General features: G+C 36.0%; 1 pseudogene; it reads left to right on the top strand.

Moving 5' to 3' along the window:
• Nucleotides 1–4,215: 4,215 nt before the first annotated feature.
• On the top strand, nucleotides 4,216–5,393 carry LOC132521517 (zinc finger protein 148-like; annotated as a pseudogene).
• Nucleotides 5,394–5,677: the final 284 nt, after the last annotated feature.

The following is a 5,677-nucleotide window of genomic DNA, read 5'->3' as shown; positions in this document are numbered from 1 at the left end:
TTGAAACAGAGTTTCAAATAAATGCTGTAGGTAATCTGCCATGTCATTATGAACTGAAATAATAGCATGGAAGCATCAGCAATATGTGGGATTAAAGAGTGATAAAATCTTATCCTTGTTTTACCTATCTGGGAGAAATCTTCCCCATCTCTTTTTCTGGCCCACAGTTACTCCTCTCCTCTCTTTGGTTCTCAGGACCCTTAACATAATAACTTCAGTTATTGAAGGATTAAAAGAAGGAAGGAAGAGGGAAGAAATAAGAAAGAGAGAAAGGGAGGAAGGGCTGAAGGGCTGAGAAAGAACTTCATGCAAATTTAGTTTTTGTGCTAGCCTCTATAGACCTTCTACAAAACAGAGCAGCGCTGACATTAACTACCTGCTGAAATAAGAAGAGAGAAAAGTGCAGGAGACCAAGCAAATAAATATCTCAATAAAGACTTATTCTACAAGGAAAAACAAAAGATCCTTCTTTATTGTACTTATTCCCCTCCTTGGTTTCCAATGCCTTCTTAGAGTGAAGAAATTTTCCTAGAAATATTGACAATGGTAACATTTGTGTTATTCTTAGTAATCTCTTCATGGAAATAATGAAAAAGTCATAGGAACATCAACAATGAATTAATGTAAATGCAAATCACCATAAACTAGGCAGGCATGCAAGTGGAAGATCTTCCAACATTTTCCTCTTAATGTTATGGAGGAAATAGCAATTGCAAACACATCTCTAGTGTCTAGTCTAAATTTTAACATGATTAAGAGATTTCATGCATTGTGACTCAAAGAGAAGGCAATCAGGAAAATAATTTTGCATGCTGTATATAAATGAATACCACCACATTAATACTAGTAAAGATACAAACTGCAATTACTTTTTCTTTTTCCAACTCTCAGGCATTTAGCGTTTCTATCTTAATAAAATAGACAAACAATTTCTGAAGAAAACAAAGTGACATAATGCTTCTGAAAATTCTCCTTTAGTATAAAAAACTTGTCCTCATTTATACTCTTAAAAGGTAAAATTTACATGATCATTTGAGAAAAAAATGTTAAGAATCTATTTGGAGTTGGTAAAATGATATGCAAACAAAGAAATATATTAGCACCATTGTGGTGAGGTCCATAATGGAGAATAGGGAGCAATTCAATAACACATAAGGATCTCAAGTGTGAATGTCCTAAAATCAATGCAGAAAATAGATAAATGCTTGGAATAAAGATTAAAGGATATAAAATCAAACCCTGATAGATTTAGTCAAATAATAAATGAAAGCAAGCACAATAACTTGCTTCAATGGTGAAAAATTACAGAATATATTCTTCAGCAAAAATAGACACTAATAGCAATAACAGTTTATTTCTTTTTTTAAACATCTTTATGGAGTATAATTGCTTTACAATGGTGTATTAGTTTCTGCTTTATAACAAAGTGAATCACCTATATATATACATGTATCCCCATATCCCCTCCCTCTTGTGTCTCCCTCCCACCCTCCTTATCCCACCCCTCTAAGTGTTCACAAAGCACCGAGCTGATCTCCCTGTGCTATGCAGCTGCTTCCCACTAGCTATCTATTTTACGTTTGGTAGTGTATATATGTCCATGCCACTTTCTCACTTTGTCACAGCTTACCCTTCCCCCTCCCCGTGTTTTTACATGCCTATGCATTTGTGTTTTTCTCAGCCACTTAAGACAGAGGAGTAAGTAATTGTATTTTGTGGCATAATGGACATAAAATGATAAGGTTTAGTGTGGTAGAATTGACTTTAGAAAAGTAAAAATGAAAATGCATTGTTTGTTGAAGGAAAAAATGATTAAATTCATTTACGAGATAAAGAGAACATGTCATACTACTTTATACCTCCTAGAAAACTTTTGATAAAGACTTTAAGTTCACTCTTGAAATAGCTGAACAAGATAAAAGAAAGACATAGTGGGAAGGGATGACCTTGCATCTTCTTAAATAACTATGACATATGAAAAGACTTTTCGGATGGTTTGGCTCATTCCAGTTACAAAGAACAAAAATATGTGGCAGCTTTCTAAGCCAACTGTGGGTTATTATGAGGACAAACAAAAACGTAAGGAAGAATAGCAAAGTATTCTGGAAGAGGATCAGCCTGAACTCCCAGTGAAGTGGATAGTTTTTCAAGACACATAACAAGTGATCTTACTGTCCTCTCTTCGCAAAAGCAACATCAACAGGCATATTTTGTTCTTTATTCAAACTTTGTTATGATGGCAACTCAGATATCTTTTCCTTTTTTGATTTCTTCTGTTGTCATTACTAATAAACTCTAAGTAAGGTTTCTCTGCAAATTTCACAAGAGAATATATCTGATTGGTTGAAAATTCTTCCTTCAGTATACAGTGATCTGTTTCTTAATCTGTGCACATCACTGGCCTCTGGCTAAGCCATAGATGACCTCCTTTTGATGGGTCATTGACTCAAACCTAAACAACTATAGTCAGGATAGTGAGTTCAATTTATGGCTTAGGAATGAAGACAGCTTGAAGAAGCTTTTCTTAAAAGGAGGTAGTATCAAAAGGCATTAAGGAACTCAGTTTCTGCTGTATGACAAAAATGAGGACTGAGACAACCATAGGTATGAAAACTCAGGTAACTAATGTATTATGAGTCTAAATTTCCTCATCTGTTAAATGCGGATTCATCAAAATATTTTCTGAATCTCTACTGTGTACTAGGTACTCTTCTGGGCACTCGAAAAATAATTTTGTTCTCCAGTGAAAAATAGAGCCCTCATGGAACTTATATTTTGGTGTGGGAAATTATGGATGAAATAAATAAACAACACAGGAGGTTCAAAAGTGATTAAATGCTATGGGGAAAAATGACATATACATAGAGAGAGAACAGGATAAGTAGGATTAGGGGTGCTTAGTGGGGGTGTTGCAAAGATTAATAGGATGATCATTTCAGTGAGAACGTGTACAGTTGAGCAAAGACTTTTGAAGGAAGTGAGGTATTGTGATTTTTTAAAATATTGATTATTTCAAAAGTTAATGATGATTTTGGAAAGATGCTTCTACTGCACTGGTATTCTAAACATCAAACAATCTAGATTACTACTTATTCTCTGAATACCCTTAGAGGATACAGCCTCCATTCATTCACACATTCTTTTCTCTCTACTATGAGTAATTCCTGCTCAGCAATGGTAAAGTATCAAAAATATTATTTTCTTGACTAGGTCCACATCAAGTGCTATCTGCTTTCATGAAGTCTTTCCTGACACCCAAGGTACACATCCCTTTTTAAATTATTGCCCCAACTGTCTAATCATTACTTCCACCTACAGCATCGATGAAATTCTTGCTATGTGCCTAGTGAGTGTTACTTCTCGGAGTCACAAACATGAGTAAAAAGAATACTTAAGCTCAAGTAGTCTAAAGTCTAGTTACTATCTCCTTTCACGCTGTCTTACAGTATTTCCAATATTTCATTTCACACTTTCATTATTTGTGTTATTCATATTTAGTTGTTAGATCATGGGCTTTCATGAGACCAACCTGAACTTGCGTCCTGGTTCCCAACTTTTTCTTTAGTTCAAGTGCAAAGTTTTTATTATTGTTTTTAATTTTAAAAGTAAAATCTATAACTTCCTTAATCTACTAAGAAAGCATTACAGTAATATATAAACTTTAAAATGATATATAAAAAAGAGAAGGTTATGTATTTTCTCATTTGTGAATATTGATGTAAAAAACCTTAAAAATACTAGTAAATCAGTTCAAATTACAATAATAATTAATTAATTCCTAGGGCATATTACCCCAAGAACATGTGGATTATTGAGTTTTAAGGTATCATCTAATGTACTGCATTACACTAATGAATTAAAGAAACAAAAACAACTTGTAATTTTATTGGTAGATGAAGGAAAATACTTGATAAACAAATGACTAACATATATTAACGGGGAAGAAGAGGAGAAGGGCGCAGGGGTGGGAGCTGTTGATGAAGCTACCACAGCAAAAGTTCTCCCCCCTCCCCCCTTCCCCTCCTCTTAAGGCCCCTAGAAAGGTTGAAGCTGCCACCTCCTGCAGTCGGTGACCTCGGCACCCACCAGCAGATAGAGGGAGGAATCAACAGCTTGGAAATTCGGCCAAGTGATCTGGCAGGATGGGCATTTGCCTGACCTATTTTGTAGAAGAACTGGATGGCATATGTGACTGAGGTGGTATTGAGGGTCTCTGAAGCCTATGAAAGGTAGAAACTCAACCATGATTTCTTTTTCAACTCTACAGCATTCCCTTCCTTGAAGTCTTCATTTTTACATTAGTCTCAGGCAGTTATACTTAAGCATGAACATTGACGACAAACTGGAAGGATTATTTAAATGTGGCAGCATAGTTGAAATGCCGTCTTCCAGGGCAATGGTTGTAATGGGTGGAGTGTCTGGCCAGTCTACCATGTCTGGAGAGCTGCAGGAGTCAGTGCTTCAAGATTGGAGTATGCCTCACCAGGAGATGCTTGCTGCAGATGAAGTGTTAACAAGAAAGTGAAATGAGACAACAGGATATGATATCACATGATGAACTCATGGTCCATGAGGAGACAGTGAAAAATGATGAAGAGCAGATCGAAACACATGAAAGACTTCCTCAAGGTCTACAGTATGCACTTAATGTCCCTATAAGTGTAAAGCAGGAAATTACTTTTACTGATGTATCTGAGCAACTGATGAGAGACAAAAAACAAATCAGAGAGCCAGGACTTACAGAAAAAGAAGAAATGGAAACAATGTTCTCCTGCAAAAATCCTTACAATAAATGAAGATGGATCACTTGGTTGGAAACCCCCTAAATCTCATGTTTGTGAGCACTGCAATGCTGCCTTTAGAATCAACTATCACTTACAGAGATATGTCTTCATTCATATAGGTGAAAAACCATTTCAATGTGATGAATGTGGGATGAGATTCATTCAAAAATATTATATGGAAAGGCATGAGAGAACTCATAGTGGAGAAAAACCTTACCAGTGTGAATACTGTTTACAGGTGATGAGACAAACCATGCTTCTGCCACATCAACACAGGACTTTTTGGATCAAGTGACTTCTCAGAAGAAAGCTGAGGCTCAGCCTGTCCACCAAGCTTACCAAATGAGCTCTTTTCCGTGCTCCATATCATGGATCCAGAGCTGGAATGCTCCTCAGTTTAGCACTGCCAATGGACAGGTGAACCTTCGGGGACCAGGGACAAGTGCTGAACTTCCAGAATATTCCTTGGTAAATGTAAATGATAATAGAGCTTGGATGACATCCTCACCTGATGCCACAACTGGCCAGACTTTGGGCTTAAAAAAATGTGTAAATAATACTGGCACTTTAGAACAGATTAATCAAGAGTGGGGTTACTCTGTAAAATGAAGTGCTGTATGGATTTAAGAGCAATGTGTTAAAACAAGGTAAGCTGATATGAATAGCAAGATAATCCAATAACTGCATTTTGTTTGGTTAGTCAGCATTCTTTGAACTGCCTTACATGTTGTCACCTTTATAGAAGCAATGCATTATTTGTTTTAGATCAGAAACTTGTTATTCCACCTACACCAAACTTAAAAGGAAAAAAAAAAGACTTTCGCACAATTGTTTCCTAACTGATAACACTGTACATTCTTAGGAGATTAGTAATTGTGTGAAATTTACTCATA

The sequence above is a fragment of the Lagenorhynchus albirostris genome, chromosome 6 (assembly GCF_949774975.1).
Source record: "Lagenorhynchus albirostris chromosome 6, mLagAlb1.1, whole genome shotgun sequence".
NCBI lineage: Eukaryota > Metazoa > Chordata > Mammalia > Artiodactyla > Delphinidae > Lagenorhynchus > Lagenorhynchus albirostris.
This window is presented reverse-complemented; position numbering and strand designations above follow the sequence as displayed.